Below are 19372 nucleotides of genomic sequence, written 5' to 3' on the forward strand. Positions count from 1 at the left end.
TAAAGTTCAGTAAAGACACAAATAGAAATCAAACACAAAAACATGAGTCAGGGGTCACGGGTTCAGCAAAACCACTGCAGAAATGGAGTTTATTCCAGACCATCCCAACAGCCACCATCACACTGGACACACAAGGATGTCCTGCTGTGGGATGCACTGGCAGGTGCGTCGTGCAAGGCACGGGAGATGGATATTCTGCTCTGAGAGATCTCAGCTGGAATATTGCAACTGGATTGGAGCATCCCACGAAGAAAAGTGCAGGAAACTTAGAGATGGTTCAGAAAAAAAATCAACAAGAATCATGAGTATAGACAAACACAATTTACAATGAAAGTTGGAAACATCTGGTTTAATTTTCACTGTAGAAACAGAGTTACCTGACTATAAGCCAAACTAGGTATCAGTTTGGGTATTTACCTCTAAACAGGTAAAAGCAGAACATAATTGACAAAAATACTAGATAAACATCACCCCAGGCTAGATAGACCTGGTTCTGCAAAGGATCAGGGGAAAGGAACGGGGCTTGACCTCTTCAGTGCAGTCCAAGTTAAATATGGCAACATATATATATTTGGGTTTATTTATATTCATGTTTTAATCATTATATTTATATTTATAATATTTGTATATATTTCTAGTTAATGTATTTTTATATACATATGTATATAAAAATATACTTAGGATATGCTATTTATAGTATAGGATGTCCTAGTGAAATAAAGTGTTTTATTTGTTAAACACTGTGAAACATCACAAAATAAATCTCAAAGCTGTTAATAAACTGAAGAAACCTGCCGAGGCAATAAGTGCACACACGTGGCATAAGCATTAGGACATACATGTAACATGGCTTGATAAAGCATCAAAATCAACTGCACTCAAAAATACTGTTGGTCTCAGCAATTGCATTTCTTGTAAACACATTAAAGGCTGGATTCAATAATCAATCCTGGATTCATCCAATGAAACTACAGCCAGGGATATGCATGTTGATCACAAGGAAAGTTACTAAACCTCATTCAGCTAATAATGCTTTCTAGCTTGAAGCTTGATACCATTATAGAATTTGAGCTAGCAGAGCAGCAGTTGATATTCCTACTTTCCATGCAAATGCATAATCCTTTTCTGAAGGCTACTAAGCTCTTTGCCACCAAAATCAGTGGAACTCTGGCTGTTTACATCGGATCTGTGGAAGGCTTTGAAGATGAAAAGAGCTGTGCAAGTGCTAAGTGCAGCTGTTTTGGCAAGGAATACAGACCAGAAACACAGCGTGTTACACACAGGTCCTATTGTTTCCTGTCATCCTTGTCAGCATAAAGGCAGAAGCCAGAAAAACCCAGTCAGTCTGCTAAAAGAGGCAGAGGGGAAAAAAAAAAATTCATTTTCCTAAGGATGCTTTCAGAGCCAGTCTTAGCAGAAGGGCGCAGTAAAACTTTACTTTGTGTCCATTACTAATCCTTTCTCGTATCAACTCTTATTTGTTCTGACGTGGTTTTTGATCAATCACTAGGTCAGCATTCGGGGGACTCCCTATGAACATCAGTTTGTGCACATGAGCAGAAGGGTGGGGAGGATGAGGTGAAGAGGCTGATTGCAAAAAACAGCTCGAGTTGAGGAGGAAAAATAAGAATAGAAAGATTGCTCTGAAGAACCCAGAGCACAGCAGATGAAAGAGCCCCAGAAAAATCTTCCTGGCTCAAACCAAAGAGAGCAGGTGCAGGGTTTGTTGTTGTCTTTCTTGTGTTTATTGGTTGTGGGGTTTGGTTGGTTTGTTAGACTGAGTCAAAAGTCTCACGGTTTTAAAAAGTTTAAAAGAGAAAAACAATTAAAAAATGGCATTGGAAGCACATGCTACAAGCAGGTAGGGAATCCACAGCTAAAGAACTGTACAAACCAATTCCTCAAGGATGTAAACAAAAACATAGTAAACAATGAATAAAAAGAAGAGGAATTGAGGAGAAGGTGAAAAAACATAGCTACAGATAAACAGGCTGGGTTTAGGGCAGGGCTCAGAAAAAACACACCAACATATTATTTTACCAGAGGTCTTGAAAAAGACTTCAGGACCCAACAGAACCTGATAAATCAGTTTTGTAAAATCTGATCAAAAGTGGATGAAAGACCATAAAACTCAGCCCAGGAGTTATTAGAAGACAACAAAATATATGGCTCTAGGTTCAGGTATCTCAAAACCCTGCAGGCTCTTAGGGCTCCAAGTGGAGAACAAGAATCACAAAGACATTTAAAAGAGAAGGATGACGTTGCTGCTGAGTGCAAACAAATCAAGAATATTACAAGATCCATGAGGTTAAAGCTGGGGTTTTTTTTTACAAAATTCATAACTGAAGCATGTCAGCAGCCTGGAGGGAAGCAAATGAAGAAAACTCATTGGCTGCAGAAAGTGCTTCAGGTAAATGGTAATGAAATACATGGAATAACAAAGTCTAATGACACAGAGTGGTAGGATCATAAAATCGTGAATTACATGGAATAACAAGGTTTAATGGCACAGAGTGATGTCTTATTTAATTTCTGTTGTTGCATTGACCTAACAGACATGCTTCACTTCTGAATTTGTGGAGCACAGAGGTAAGCAACCAGCCAAGCAACCTCTGCTTTGAGCTTCCCAGTGTATGAAATCAAGTGCAGGGTCATAGAAATCTGGATTTGAGCCAAAGCCCACGGGGGCCAGAAATGTTCAACACTCCTGCAGGTCTCTGCAAAGCCCAGCCCCAGGAGGAGCACAGGGAATCTGCTCCTCCAAGACAACTGACCACCACGAGTCATCCCTGGGTTCAGGCCACTGTGCGTTTACACATCCTCCCATCATTTCCCACCGGGTGTGTGATCACCTGATGCAGTGGGTCGGGAGGATTTCACAGGGTTCCTACCACAGCACAAGTCTGAGGTGTTGAGAACAGACCCCTGGAAGTGTCAATCCAGTTTTTCTAGGATCAGCATCCTCTTCTTCACGTGTCTTTGCTTTGAAGGCTCAGAGGGAAGCAGGCAGCAGGAAAGGGCTGCGTGATTTCCTCATCCTCTCCACCCCATCAGGCATTTGCAGGCTGTGTGGTTTGGGACACAGCACCTAATGTCACCCTGCTTTGTCTCTCCCCTCAATCCCCATCTCAGGAAGGATGCAAAGGGCTGCCCTGGGCCCACGCACACTAACAGCTCTTGCTAAAGCCAAATAAAACAGGGGGAGAGTAGACTTAACAGCAAATGCTGGCTGTCATGGTGAATTTCCAAACACTCTGTGAGTCACTTAGAGGAAGTTTCTACCTGCTTGTGTCTTCCAGCTCAAATAAATTAAATTATCTCAACTACTGGCTAGAAAAAGCTTTATTATTGCAATAGCTGGGTCTGCAAATGAATCATGGCGCCGTTACACAGCACAGGTGGTTTGTCACAAAAGTCATCCAATTGCCTCTTAGGACAGGTGGCATTTACTAAGAGAAAAAAAAGCCATGCTTTTAAATGTCTAAGCAGAAAATGCAATCCCAAATATTGCCCTTTCTCAAAAAAAAAATACATTGAAAAGGCAACTTTCAAAGGGGAGAGGCAGGCTGCAAAGCTGCTCTGACACTGGTGATTAAATCCTAAGAATTTAAGTCTGTATTGCTCTGCACAAAGAGATGAAAAACCCAGCAGCCAATAACCAATACCTTCTGCAGGCTGAGTGGCCCATGTGTGATGCAAGATGCAGCCATACCACAGTCACAGGATATGCCATAATACAGAAAAAAAAATAAGGGTAACATGCAAAACTGTGCATTCCATTTTATCAAGCATTTCTGGGGGAAGTTCTGAGGCAGGCTCTGCTTCCGTGTCATCAGCAAAAGCAAGAGAATTTTCTAAATGGCTTCGCAATCAGCATGTTGAGGTCTTTTGTCATTCCGGCCAAAGTAACCCCAAAGAAAGAGAGTTGCTGAGTATTGGACACTTCTAAAAACATGGTGAAGACATCAGAATGCTTCTCTCACATGCTCTCAACAGAGAAAGGCTGCTACATCCAGTTTTTCAAAGGGTCAGGTGGGACAGACCCTGTAGAGGGAAGGATTTTTGTGACAGCTGTACTGAACCTAGGACTAGTCAACTGCCCCTCAATCAGTGTGAATGAGAGCTAATAAAAGATGTGGTAGGTTAAATATGGGTTTGGATTTGCTTTTTTACTTCTTGCTTCACCAAAAAAAAGCCACAGGAGAAAGGACAGTGTGGTGTTCTGATCCCTCACCCCCGTTTTCTCTCGTGTGATGGTGCTTACAACTGTGCTTTCTTTTTGCCGTAGAGAACTCAGATTATGAAACCAGAGCAAGAACCAGTCATGTACAAAAAAAAAAAGTTCCTTAAAAAGGCAAAAATTAACCACCCTTGGAAAAAACAATAAGGGAGGAATGTGAATAACACAGCATTTCCCGTGGCTTGTATACTTATCTCATACCACAACGATCGAGTGGCTTACTTGTCTCTACCCATTACAAAAGGGATTCTTTGCATTTTCACGTGGTTCTGCTCCACCACCAACCACACAGTTTTACTACTTTGTCTTAGCTATTTTGGTGCTTAGATACTCAAATCCTTTCCCCCTTCTCCCCCCACTAAGTAAATTTTCCAGGCTAAAGTTCAAAGTGAATTCCAATGTGATTATATAAACACATGCATACTGTAGATTGACATCATACAATGCTATTCTTTGTTGCTGGGTTGGGTTTTTTGTTGGTTTTTTTTTTTGTCTTTTTAGTTTGCAACAACTTCAGTATGCCTGGCTTGCTACCCTAAAATAGTAGCTTATTACACCCTACTGAATAAGATAACACTATTTATTCCTCTGGCAGTTTGGTTTTTCACAAGGGAAAAAAAAAAAGCTCAAGATTTAATTCATAAAAAATAGGCTTGCAAAGGAAAAATAAAAGTAACAGACCTTATGAATCTCTCTGTTTATTAAGGCATGTGAGTAGTGGAGTGGAGAGAAGGCAGGTTTATGTGTTTCAGTCCATCATGACTGTGAAATTGAACTGTAAATGGTACCTAGTGCAGCCAAGTGAGACAGACACCATGCTGGGAGTTAATGGAAATGTGGAGAGCTTTTCTTTTTAACAAAGTACTCGAGCAATTATTCCAGCATACCCACAGTGAAATGAGATAAAGTTAGGCTGCACATTACAAAGGCGGTTAACTGCAAAATAAATTTACTGACAGCCACTGGGAAACCTTGGTTCCTCGTCCCTTTCTCTGCACCTATTAGCTAAAAGCACGAAGCAGTGTTGGTGGGCACAGCCAGCGAGCTGTGGGGTGGGAGGTTTGTTATGTGCAGATGTGCTGGGTTGTCACTCTCTCCTGGCACAGAGGTGAGGCTTGGGGAGCCACCCAACCCTGCCACTGAAGCAACACGAGTGCTTCTGACAGCCCTGAAGCTGTCAGGGCTCTGTATTGACATTAATGCAGCAGAATTCCTGCCCAAAGGAATGGGAATTCCTTGCCCATCGCTCCCCTGGCAGCGAGGAGTTGAAGGTCACGTTTGAGGCTCAGCCTGTTCCAGCCTAACCCCGAACTCCAGGGACAAACAGGGTGAAGGGCAAGTCCTCCTCGCCCTCTAAAGCTATCTCCTTGTCCAATTGCTTATTAAAGCTCCTCTCCCTCCAGCCCCACCTGCTCCCCAGCAGCCGTGTGGCTGCCCCAGCGTGTCCAATGGTAAATACTGATCTCCTGGGGCACAGCTCACCCCCTGTGCACGGTCAGGCAGAAAGCCCTGCCCAGCTGTGGGCAGCCTCTCACCCCCCCCCATCCAAAGGGGAGCTCTGTTGGATGAGCTGTGCAGGTGAAAACACAACCACTCTCTCAGTCAGGAAGCTGAAAGGAGCTTTGCTTCCTGAGAAAATAAAAGAGAATCTCAAACAGACACCAAGAGAGAAAAGGCTGCCCATATAGGAAATATTCATCATTGATCACAGTGGTTTTCTATGGATTTTCCATTTAAGGGGAAAATCCCTCCCCTTCAGAAGGGCATTAAAAAGCACCACCGGTATGTTATGGATTACATACCAGAGGAACCTGGCCTCAGCACCTCGTGAGAAATCCACGGGAGAAGCCGATATAGGAATGGTGTTAAAACGTTTTGAAAAAGCAAACAACTTCTATATCAGCTGCAACTTCTGTTTTACGAAGTCCTTTATTTCCTAGCAGGGCCTGTGCTTAGACCTCTTTGATACATCTTACTGAGACAGCAGCACACTATTTTTTTTATCATGCTATTCTGAGAGCATCTCAAATGCAGCCCTGCACCAAACAGAGCACATTAACCCAGAGTCAATTATGTAATCCCCATGACATCTCTTACACCTGTGGCAACACAAGAGCACTCCTATTTGCATTTCCAGTGCAGATAAAGTGGGAGTTGTTCACACACAGCTCTTCTCTTGCTATTCCTGGTGTCTGTGCTGAACCATCAGTCTTTTCAGCAGGTGCATTGACTTTGCTAACTCTCCCTTCTGGAGCTCATAGTCATGGCTTGATGGTGTTAGCCTCAGTTTCACAACCCCTGAAAGCGCCTCTCCCTCCTTTTCAGGGAGGTATGGTTTGAAGATCTGTATCTTTTGGCCTCACAGCTATTATTTGTGGCTGTCAGTCAGAAAACAGAAACTGAAATGGAAACAACCAATGCTCTCTCCTCTGTAGCAGACCCGTCACTGTCACTTTTTCCTGACTTCACTTGACATAATCAAAATTTATTTTGTTTTCCCTGCTCATGTGTCCAAATAAACATCCTACACACACTAACCAACACACTCTCCATCTCCTCCCTGACCCTAATCCAATCCCCAGCAAACGAGAGCCTGTTACCTCCAGGAGCTGCTCTGATTTCAGCCCTCCTGATGTGTGCACAGGCAAGGCTGCCCTCACACAGCCCTCCCTGCCGAGGAGGGACACTATTTTGCAGCAGCAGTTAGACATGAGGCCAGCCTGGACCCTGGGGAAAGTCACTGCTTCGTCCTGCCCCAAGCTGCTAATGCACATGGACCTGCTCCTCTTCTGCCCTGCAGCATTTCCATTTCCTTGCACGTCTGTCAGATCCTTTCCATGTTGCTTCTCCTTTGCTGTGCAGTGTAGCAAGATGCCAGCTTTCTATTTTTTTTTTTTTTAGTTTTTTTGCACTGTGTGTGCTCTAGCTCAAACATTATGCTTCAGATGCTATCGAGTAGCCAAACGTGACAGGATTTCAAGGTTGGCCTCAAGGTGCTTAACTCTGAGATTCAACCTTTCAGTATCCATCAGATAGCGATCAAACAAAAACAGATGAGGGCTGACAGCAGGCTAGCTTATTGTACTCTCTAGTTCCAGCTGTTTTAGTTCAGGATGTTTTTATCAAGTGGGTCTCCTGCTCACCTCACTGGTGTGCAAGGAAGGCAGGAGCTGTACAAAAATGGAACAGTTTGTGATTTATAGCTGAAGAAAAACTAAGGCAATGGTTTCCCCCAGTTCACTAGATGCAATTGTGCCTCAAGCATCACCATAAGACAAAGAAAATCCCAAAGATAAAACCAGTCTGGGGGAGGAGAGGGGACCCACAGCTGCAAAGTTATAATTTCAAGATGCAGCTTTTCTCCCTCCCCTTGCATAAACATTACGTCAAAATGATCGTAAAGCTGCAGCTGCCCGAATGGCACTTGTGTCCTCACACACAGAGCTCACCATTGACTTCAAAGGAACAGAAAGATACTGAGAATTTTTACCTTTAGCTCTCCATGCTGATAGAGATCAGGGAGATTTGTAGACTTTGATCATCCCTTGTTTAATTCGAGTCAGATGGAGCCCAGTGGAGTTGTGAGGGCTCAGCTTCAGCAGGAGACTCTATAACCCAGCAGAGTTTCCCCCAGTCTTTCTTCTCCTCCAAAGCACCTTATCCTGACCCAGCTGAGTTCAAACTCTCCTGATAAGATCTTGGCGAAGAACTGCCTTTTTATTTGTCACAGGGACTTCCTGTGGTTATCACACAGGTGTCTCAGGTGAAGGAGCTACACTGTTGCTCACTATTCTAGCCTCAAATACATTTTAAAAAAGACTTTAACTGCTCTACAGTTCCACAGTCAGAGCCCCATAAATACAGGGACATTAATTAATGTCTAATACGAGTTCCAATCTTTTAAAGACACTGCTAATTTTTGCACCTGTAATGAATTTAAACAGTGATTATGAGTGCAGCTGACCTAAGAATAAATGAGAGGATAAATGAGAAGTTTTAGCTTCTCATTAAATACCTGGGCTCAGCTTTCATAGAATCATCATTTCACCTGAACACGGTCTAGACAATTCTAACACTGCCTGCTCTCCAACATGTTGTCTCTACGTGTTATGTTTCCAGCTTGTTTGTCTCACTTTCAGAAGAGATAAATGTCCGTGTCACAAGGCAGACCGGTTGCATCCCTCAAAGCACAACACCTGATTAAAGAGCAATATTCACTTGAGAAGAAACAACAGCAACCCACAGGTCCCCGCAGAGCCCACAAAAGGCTCTGCAGAAATTGTCCTCTGCTCTGGCTCCCTGTGCAAAGCCCCAATAACTGGGAGGGACCTTCTCATCCAAAATCCCTTCTGGGCACGAAAAAAGAAATCTACATCTCATATGCAGTCCCTCATTCTTTAGTGGAGGAGCACAACCCTACTGCTGTGGCTACCAAACCCCACCAAATCTCATGGCTGTGGCTGAAAGTCTATTCCCATGATCCAGAGAGATTCCCATTCCCACCCGAGAACTGGATAACATGGTCCCAGCAGGATTAGAACATCTTACAAGGGTGAGGGGGAGCTGAGGTGGGGAGAGCACTTGCACTGCAGGAGTGAAAGGCCAGAGAACATTCTGGATCTCCCATCCTCCAGTTAATCACGAGGGAAAATAGGGGCACCTTACCACAGACTCCATACAGAGTCACAGCTCCTGTTGAAGGTACCCAAATTACCTGTCCGGAGTTAGAGGGTCTTAAAATCCCACCACTAGTTAAGGGTATGTGTAAATGCTGTTCTCTCTAGTGGGATTTTGACCTAAATTTGGTAATGATCTAACAATCAGCCCTTTCTTCCAGGGGCAGGGTCTTAAAGCCTCCCAAAGTAGATGCATCGGCGGGAGTTAAATGTCACCATCTACCTTTGGCTGATTAAACTGTGTTTTTTCTCCATCTGATACAATTGTAAGAGTGCACGGTGCCGATCAGGCACACATTTTGCACAAAATGTCATGCATGTTTATTATTAGATTAAGCTGCAGTAGGTTTAATTTTAGATCTTTTGATTCAAGTGGTGCAATGAAGATTAAATGTTAGGCGTTATTAAAGATGCAGACGTGGACATATTGAATTATAAACCTCATTAAGTGCGACGTCCTAGACAGGCTTCTGAGATAAGCTACAAAGGACTTCCTTACTTCATACCAAAGTTATTAAAATATTAGAAGGTAAATCTAATCATGAAAATATTATGATAGAATGAAACTGATACTTTAAAAGTGTTATTACAAAAGGCTGTATTTCTTTCATGTATAATTACTTCCTTCTCAGTTTAGATTGCTGGGTTGATATTAAAATGCAAGTATTTTTCCGCTTTTGAGCACACATAAAAAGTAAGTACAATGGAGCCAAATTTGGTCACTGTTTCAGTGCCTGAGCCTTGAAAAATCCTCCTCCTCAATGTCAAGTTTTAGTTCTCATCAAGATTAAAGTTATCCACTCATGATTACATCTGGTAGCAGAACCCACTTGCTGGGATGTGGGAGTGGCCAAGACAGTTATCACAGTATATATGACAAGATTTTGGAATGTCTGAGGAGGATAAATTTAGAGAAGGAAGCAGAATGGTGGAACAGGACAGAGATTCATGAAAAGATAAAGGCACACAGGGTGGATTCTCATATTCCCTAGTCAAATTCTTTAGGAACAGGTTAATTGCTGTAACTTTCTCTTCTGTTGTAGAAAAGTAGGGGACACACAATGAAATTTAAAAGGGCAAAAGAGGAAAGTTTAAAATTCATGCAACTTTTTTTTTTTTTTTTTTTTTTTTTTAACCAACTACATGATGAGCTTCTGAGACTCATTTCTACCTGTTATGGAGGTTTTCTGTCATTCCACTCCACCAGATTCCCTGCTGACCTGGATAATAAGGACTTCACCATGTCAGCAGTGAGACCAAATGACCTGTAAGGTATAAAAGCAGTGCTAGCCAATCAGTGACTGACAGGTGGGAATTCCTGTAGGAATTTCCTAATTGTGCAGTCCAGCCCTTCCCTTGAAAGGGTTTTGCTCTGCCTCTTAATCAAGACCAAGATATTGCTCTAACACAGTAGAGCAATTGCAGCTCTTTGAACCCATGGGCAGGTACAAACCATCTCAGACTGCACCAGGACTTTCAGATTTTTGTCAAACTCACTGGAAATCCATATCCAAGTTCTGGAGAAGTTCTCACCACTTCTGCTAATATTCCCTCCATTGCAAGGCAAGGCTGAGCTATGGTAAAAGCATTGCCCAGTTATTAGATGGACTGCTTCTCCCTCCAAATTTAGACGTCAAATATTTGTCTCATCCTGGGTCAGCAGTAGAAAAAGTCCATAAAATCCTTTAGTTTAAGATCCACTTTTTCTTAAGAGGGCTTTCTTCTATTTCCCCATTAAACTGCGCCAACTCTTTGACTGCAGTAGATGAAGGCCATTCTCATGCACTGAAAACACAGAGAGAGCAATTCTACTTCTCATTTGCTAAAGAATTTAATTTGTAAAGTAATATAAGGATTTAAGAGCATTTTCTATAGGTGTGTTATGTCAAATGAATGAAGTGACCACAATGGATTTGATACATGATAAGATATTTGAATTTTCTTGTTTGCAAGACTTGCTACATCTGATAACCTGTTTTTTCTCAGCATACAGAGCAGGTCTCTTTTCAGATAAAGCTGGGAAAGAAAGCACCAATTTATAAGATTGCATTATATTTTACATTAGATGTTCCTTTTGGGATATTTCTAAAAGCTGGCATTTTATTTATATCTATCTGTCACTGACTGGAGGCACTTGATGTCAAAAATGGCGAGATGAAAAAGCTTGTTTTACAAATAAACCTGTAGGAGCAAAGCTATAGCAATGATTTTTGTAAAGTAGGCAATCACATTCTAGTGGGTTAGAGTTTGAATATTGCAACCATTATAAGAAATTGAAAATAAAACATGAAATACCCGACTGCCACTAGGAAAGGAACTGAAGAACAGGGAAAGCAAGACTAGTAGCAGGTTATCAAGATTTTTATTACATTCTTCCAGCAGAGAGTTACCAATTCTCCTGCTTCCTTTTAGTTGCTTTTATGTGTGGCGGGTTAAACGTTTTTAGGAAGAAGTTTCTCCTTTACTAAAACCAAATTCTATTTAGCAGTATTTTTTGTATTGAGCAGAATAAAACAACAGGATTTAAAGAGAGAGATTACTTGTGAGGGTTTCTGAGAAACAGCATGGTTGGGTATTTTTATCTTCATTTCCTTGTCTTTTGCAATTTTAATTTGAGAAAATGCACATACTGTGAAAAGTTCAGATAAATATTTCATTGTTAGTGGATGCTGCAGAAAGTAAAAAAACAAAACCCACAAACCATAATACTCTAAAGATCAGCTCTTCTGTATTTGTTTTGGTGGGTAATTTGTCTGTGTAAATGAAAAAAAAAAAAAAAAAAAAAAAAAAGAAAACAAAAAAATCCACATTCCTCCCGAGAGCAAACACTCTGAAGGAAGGCGAAAAGTAATAAAGTACCGTAATGAATTCAGATGTTGCAGACAGAACTACTAAAATAAATACAGAAATGGGGGAGTCAGGACTGCTGCCTTCTCTTCTGCTCTGTAAGCACAGGTCTGCAGAGCTCAGATGGTTTCTGAGGCTGGCAGTAATAGCAGCTCTGTGTCCTCGTTTTGAGTAAAACCAGCCATGACAACATGATCTCCCGCACAGCCTGGATGTGTTAGCACATGGGCGACTGTGAGATGACTCACCACGCTTTTAATTGCAGCTTTGATCATTCAATCTCTTTTGAATTACTGAAGGCTCTATTTCCGCTTTCCAGTTACAAAAACCATCAGAAAAGGATTTGAGGCTTCGGGTCGGAAAGTTCAGCTTTGCTTTTTAAATCCCAGCCTCGTTCAGCGAGGATCCATAAAGGGCTGCAAACACCAAGACAAAAGCACTCAACAGATCACGACAGACCAATCTTCTTAGCCTTGAGCATCCAATGTTGGCATCCACCTCTTTATCTTGTCGGCCATTTCCAGGCCAGAACTTCTGTTGCTTTGGTAACCCCACTAAAAAGCACTGATGCTTTCGTTGTGGTTGGCCTGCTTCTGGCACTAATCGTTGTTTTCACATTAATGAGATGCTGTTTATGGTTTTTTCAGCAAGTTGTTTGGCTCAAGAGTCAAGGAAGGCACCACCAGATGGCCCAAGGGACTAGTTGGCTGCTCCTGATTCCCAGAAATCCCTAGGCAGGGCTCTGGGTGCTGACCCCCAGAAGGTTGGGCCTCCAAACCCAGCTTCTTCTGGCCATGAAGAAGCCACTTGGGCAACACAAGGCAGGACTCGGCTTTGCCCTGTTTGGAGCAGCCAAAGATCCCTGTGACATCGCACACTGACACCCCTACTCAAACAAAGCCGCCTCCACGCTGCCGTGCCCTAAAAGAAACAAAAGGGCAGATTTTGCCTTGTGAAATGGCCCATCCTGTCCTGAGAGAGCCCCGTTTCTGTGCAATGTGTCAGCAGCCGGCTGAGGGGAAGGATGATCCCGCACTGGCACGCTGAGTTTGCTCAGAAATGCTCGCTCTGGCTTTTTTCCCTTGCACAGCCACACGGCTCCCAAAGCAACCCGCCAGTGACTTTTAATTCAGGCCAATGATTAAGGCCCTTGGTAGTCGTACTCACCAAATGTTTCCTGGCTGATGTAAATCCCTTCCCCGATGGAAACTCGGGACCTTGCCACAGCCCAGCTCGAGAGGATGCTTCCTCTGTGCAGAGAAGGAATTAGGTATTAGCATAATGGACTTTTAAATCTCTCTGGTCATCGGCCCCAAAGAGGTGCACCCAACTGAATGCCTCTAGTAGTTAATTTGTTCCATAAATGGAGAGGGGTTTTTTCTCTTTAGAAAGCTTTTTAGTGGGACCATTCATCCCCTAGCCAACATCAGTTTGACTTCTGCAGAGTCACTTTAGATTTGCAGTGATAAAAAGGTGGTAAAACTCATCTCCTTATTTAAAGCTGAGTGGGTCTGCTCAGGGAACTGCAAAGAAAGAGCAGGGGAAATACAAGAGGAAATTACAAATAATGTTGATAGAAGCAGCAAAGAGTCACAGTCTTATCCAAGTGTGTGACAAAAGTTCTCCCACTATTGTCTTTTCCTACAACAGCACTTATTCCATCTACTCCCACTCTTTGGTAACTCTCAAGTGTCCTGTCTTGCTCAAGCCATTTTCTTATGGGGGTGGGCAGGAATTGCAGCATTTTTTTATATTTTCACACCCATAGTAAATACAGATTGATAAGCTACAGACACCTGGCCAGCTTTAACCGACAGGCAGCAGTACAGTAGCAAATTTATCTGGGATATTTAGAAATGAAGAATAGGTCAGTCCACTTATTAAAAGAAGCCTCTTAGCTTCCAAGAGAACGTTTGTGCAGCCAAGGACTCGTTGGTAGGAGTCTCCATAAACCTTGTTGTTGTCAGACTTCTTACAACAGGGCAACATATTCAGGTGAAATTAAAATGGCCCCGTGTTAGTCAGCAAAAAGAGGGCCCAGCCTTCAATTAGTGCCACCACTACTCAGCCATGTGAAAGAGAATATAACGGATCTTGGCTGATTTCCTGCCAAGTTTTCCAGACCTCACTCTGCTTTTTTGGCTTTACACGCAGTATCATATTTAGCAGGACTAATGAGCCTGCATTCCTCTAACGGGCCCACCCCAGCATGTGAGGGTTTGTTTTGTTCTCTTGTTGATGACCTCCCTTCCTCGAGAAATCAATGTCTGTAAAAGACACAGAGTAAGGTCTTTGCATCACTTTCATTCCGAGGACGCTGCTTTTTCCTCACTTTTAGAGCACACAAATTTTCCACTAGCAATTCCAGAGAAAATTCACAGAAAACATCTTTCTGCAGGACTGCAAATGATTCTGCTCTTGCTGCAAGGGCCTTGAGCACCTCAAATCGTTGCTCTTAATTGGGGAAACTGATGGAAGGCAACAGAAGAGACATAAAAGATCATACAAGAAATTCATGCTGTGGTTTCTAAAGAACAGGATATGAACAAAAGCCATCCTAGTCCAGGGAGGCATTTCAGCAACACCTCTGAGAGATCTTCTGGAGAAAACCACAGCCTGGTTGGTCCCACCTTGAGCCCTGGGAAGGGGATGACTTCTGGTGATTTTTGCTCCCTTTCCAAACATCTGAAGGAAAAGAATGTGACTGGGAGGAGTTGGTATGTGTTTGTAGGGGAGCAGTGCTGGCACTCCTTCTCCTCAGAGACCCTGGGGGCAAGTTCTAAGTGTCTGAGAGCCTTTGGCAACATGAAGAATTTGGTAGAGTCAAGTAATCAAAAAGCAAGAGGAGGAGCTTCACTTTTGAACATCACAAGAATCAACAGAAATAATGACAGCACTGTTCTCTTCAGACATTAGTATTAATAAAATTCACTCTGAAAAGGCCAAGACATTAAGTGCTAAGCAGATGATGAGCTCCAATTGCAGCAATTACTTATTGACTGTGTAATGTGCCCTGCTTTTTGCTAATGTCATCCGTGTCTTCTTCTCCTTTATCCTTTCTCCAAACATTACCCAAGTCTTTTTAGGCAATGGAATGAGACTTCATGAATCCAGTGTTTTGTTTGCTGATTACAGTCTCTCAAATTCCATTCTTACAGTGATTTTAATTTTTTTTCTCCCCTTGTTGATTTATGGGGCTATGTGTAGGGCCCCCAGCCTCCACCCAGCTGTCTCTTTTCACAAAGCCTGTAGAAACACAATTATTGCAGGCACTTTGTATGCCTTTTGAAGTAAAATGATCCAACAGCTTCTGATATGTAAACCATCCTAAGGTCATGTCAGCTTGTTTAAAGTAACAAAAAAAGTCAGAAAGTAAAAATTTAGGTAAGAAATTAAAAAGCCCATGTACACTCTTGTTCTAGTAGATCATGTGGTCTGAACAGATTTCTAATGCTGATTTCAGTGTTGGACCTTGCTGCCCTGGTGGGGTGCTCCCATTAATGGTAGTGTGAAAGTTTGCTGAGCCATGAGAAGTCTCCAGTGCAGAAAGTTTCCTGTTAATTTCACTGAGTTTGAGAAATTACCAGAATATAGGCTTCATTAAGAGTTGCTTTTTTATGCAGATGACAAAGAGAAATTGCAACCAGGGGTGTCTTTGCTGAAAAGACTCCATTAGATTGCCATTAGTTGCTAATAATATATCATAATTATTTTTATAGGGTTAAGCTTGTCTCTTTTCTCATCCACCTGCCTTGCAGAGATAACCTCTAAGAGTACCCTGAAGGACTGTCAGGCTCCAACTCAAAAGCTTTTCCTTAGCTAAATTTTCTAAACAATTCATTACCTATAAAAGATTGGTGAGAATAGAGATATGGCCCTTTCTCTTTCCAATTTACATTCTCATAAAACTCCACTCAATGCCTAGTCAGCCTCTGGAATAATTTGATTTTTCTCCCATTATTACTGTGCAAAGATATTCTGCATATTAGTGAAATATCCATTCATTCTTCAGAACACATTTGCCATTAACTACACAAACACTTGACTGTAGTTAAAGAATTGTTAATCAGAGGTGTCACGTATCTTATTTGAAATACCCATTTTACTTATTGTGTGCGGCATGCTTTTCAAAAGTTTGAGCCTCAGTAGTGCCTATTTCTACTTGAAGATGAAGAATAAGCTCTCTGCTAAGACACTTATTTGTGAATGTGCACATGTGGTTGGAAATACTAGGAGTTGATACTTCATTTTCTTCTTAAATGCTTTGCCTCGAGGTAAAGCTTATCCCTGAATCTCTCAAGCCTAACAGCAGCATCTCCTGCCTGACCTTTATGCAAGTGTGCTAGATAATTTTAATTGTAAAGCTGAGCACCACTCCTGCTGGATAAATATGAACAGCAGAGCAGCTGACTTGACAGAGTCTCACCGAAAGACTTGTCCTACTTTTCTGTTTAAAATCCTGCTTCTGTGGGCTGAGTCCTGCCATGCACTGGACTCCTCTAAGCCTGGAATTCGCTCCAACATCCTCAGGAGAGGAGCAGGTTAATGACCTGTCCCTAGGAACAGGCATTGGTGACTCGACCAGAAAACACTGATGAGGTTCTACAGCTTGAACCTGAGTGTGAGATGAACCAAAATCCACTGAGATGAACCAAAATCCAGTGAGAGTCTGGCACAACAGACCCAGGGCCGCCTGGAGAGCAGGGCTGGCTCAGGTCACAATAACCAGCAAAGCTGCTTGCATGGCAAGGTCAATGACTTCTTCTGCCACTATGGAATGATATCTTCACACGGCACGAAGTGCTAAATACCCATTTTCTCAAACCGAATTAACATAATTTCACTAAGGGCTGTGTATCTGCATTCTGGACTGTGTTTCATTGCAGGAGCTCTAACTGGTGACGTGACCTCACCAGCACATTTGAATGCCCACTGCAGAAACCCTCTGAACAAAAGCCAGGTTTAACTATGATATGAAAATTTCCGCAAGGAGAGTGAATCAGACTTCCTTGTATGAAAGCAGAAGATGCTGCAGTGCTCCGCAGGGAATGTTACATGCATAACCAAGAGTAACAAAACCCAAACTGGAGCAAATGGCAGTATTTTCTGGGGAATGTATCCTAGAAGAAGAAGGAAAAAAAAAAAAAAAAAAAAAAAAAAAAGTGAGGTAGGAGGCGTTTTTTGTATTTTATTTGAATAATGTTAAATTTTCAGAATCTCAGAGGAGATAAAAACTATCAAAAAACTATCAGTGCATTAACATTAAAGTTTAAGGAAAAAACAAGACGACACCTCCATTTATGGAAACATCAAAACCCAACTGGACATGGGCAGCCTGCTCCAGCTGACGCTGCTAGAGCAGGGAGGATGGAATATATCATCTCCAGAGGTCCCTTCCAACCTAAATGAATTTGTGATTCTGTCACACTAAAAGAATCAGAATGGGTTTTTTTCTTGATGTTTTCGAAGGGGATTGGTGTTTCTGCCTTAAACAGGAGGAGAGATTTCCAAGCCCAACAGTTCTAGTTTAGAAGTGCTAAAATACTTCTAGAAGCTTTCAACGGTTTTGAGCTGGCATTTCAGAACGACACAGACGAAACATAATTTTTTTAAGCTGAAGTGACAGAGGGACAAGTAAAGCCTAAGTGACTTCCAAAAGAAAAGAGATCATTGAGGTTGGAAATGACCTCTGAAATCATTGAATCCAGCTGCTTACCCAGAACCACCACCACCACTAACCCATGTCTTCAAGTGGCACATACACATATTTTTTGAACACTTGCAGGGATGGTGATTCCACCACTTCCCTAGATAGCCTGTTCCAATGATATTTCCATTTGAGAAATTTTTGTTTGTTTTGCCAAGATAAGTTGATTTTTACTATTATTTTTAGGTTCTGCCCTAGAAACAAGATAAGAAAAATTTCCATCTCAGCTTTTAAATACAGTTTCATGAAACTTCTTGATCTTTAGTATAAGTTGTATGCCAAAGAAAACTAAGCAAGTGAAACCACACTACAGGAATATTGTTCTGGGTTTTGGGTGCTTTCAAAGCTCAGAGATGCCCCAAAAGCAAATTATTCCGAGCAACATGAGATATAAGCAGCCTTAATTTAACATTTCAAGTTGTGAAAGATGAAGTATCAAATTTCCATCTCATATTTTCTGCTTAGATTTGTCCAAACAAATCAGCATATTTCAGGAATATTTCCACTTATTTTCATCTACCTGGTTATTCCAGAAGGCTTAACATGCACTATTTCCTTTTCTTATCCAACCACTTGAATAACATCTGCCCTCTTCGTCAGCTTCCTAAAATAACCACCTTTGGCATGTTAGAAAAGATTTTTCATTCTCTGGTGCAAAACAGCAGTCAAGTAATGAACTGGGCTCAGCCCAGCAAATATTTAATTTGGCAAGTGCTAAGTTTGAACTTGTGATATCTCATCTTTGCATTCAAATGTCCAAAACAGGTGACACATGTGTAATGCAAAAAGCTAGAAGCAAACACCACAGGATTTAGAAAATAGCTGCAGGGGTTTTTTGCTATGGAAATTATTTCTGCTTAAAACATCAGACCGGAGTAATTGTATATTTTGTTTAGAGTGACAGCTGAATTTTTCATGTATTTGCTGCCTTTTGATGGCAGATAAGTGGGAAGGAAAATGCACTCTCTGAAGGCTTTTATCAGAGAAAATCACAGTCAGAAAATTGCACCATGTAGCACAGCAATATTTCCATACTTTACTGCACTTACAGAGAGAAAACTGTTATTAAGGCTAACAGGGTGTCATATAAAAAGAGATGTTTCTTTTCACAGATGCCTTATTTGGCCAGAATATTCCCCCCTGCAGTCAGAGGGGTTGGGAGGCCATTGCAGCAGAATTTAAAGCATTAGGCTTTTCAGTGAACTGCAGATAATATTTTAACAGGGGGATCCAACAAAATTCCTGTTGGCTCTGTAGGCTGTGACAAAACCCAGGATGGGACAGACCCACCCTGGGGAATCTATTCACCTGTATTCCCAAGGGCCAGCATCCTGAACCAAGGAGGGAGCAGAAATCCATCCCTAAAGCCTTGCCTTGCTGTAGAGAGCTCTGTTGTTCCCAGAGGATGAGGATCGTTCCTCTGGTGCCCTTCATGCCTGGTTTGTTGGACATTTCAGAGAGCATCTGTAAAGACAGCTGGGCAATCACCCATTGAAAGGAGCTTCAGCAGAGATGTTTGCTTTGGAGCTCTCTGGAGGACTTCAGTCTGCTTGAAAGGGAGAGTTTGTAAGGGACCAGACTGGAGAAAAATGGGATGGGCTCCAGCTCAGGAGCCCTGTGGTCTACTCCTGCTGCTGCACTGACTCACATTTACTGAATTTACTGATGCCATAATTGCCTTCTGCTAAGCAGGAGCCCTGACTCATAGGAAGAGCTGCTATTTCTACTGCTAGGGATTAAATTCCCAATGGACAAACCCCTGCAGATTCACGAGAATCATCACAGCAGCTGTAAAACCGTTTCATCTCCCTATGACTCAATCGCGCTGCTAATATTTCGATTATTTGCAAGTTTTGTAAACAAAGCTATTCTGGGATGCTTTGGGAGCACCAATCTCCTTCT

General features: G+C 42.1%; 1 long non-coding RNA gene across 2 annotated transcripts in view; it reads right to left on the minus strand.

Moving 5' to 3' along the window:
• LOC120755925 (uncharacterized) overlaps positions 1-8001 on the minus strand; it is a 32816-nt gene extending 24815 nt beyond the window's left edge. For both annotated transcript variants that reach the window (XR_005701937.2, XR_009208084.1), the window contains exon 1: positions 7731-8001. This is a non-coding gene — a long non-coding RNA (uncharacterized LOC120755925). The remainder of the gene's footprint in view (positions 1-7730) is intronic.
• Between the last annotated feature and the right edge of the window lie 11371 nt (positions 8002-19372).

Source organism: Hirundo rustica, chromosome 8 (genome assembly GCF_015227805.2).
Source record: "Hirundo rustica isolate bHirRus1 chromosome 8, bHirRus1.pri.v3, whole genome shotgun sequence".
Taxonomy (NCBI): Eukaryota; Metazoa; Chordata; class Aves; order Passeriformes; family Hirundinidae; genus Hirundo; species Hirundo rustica.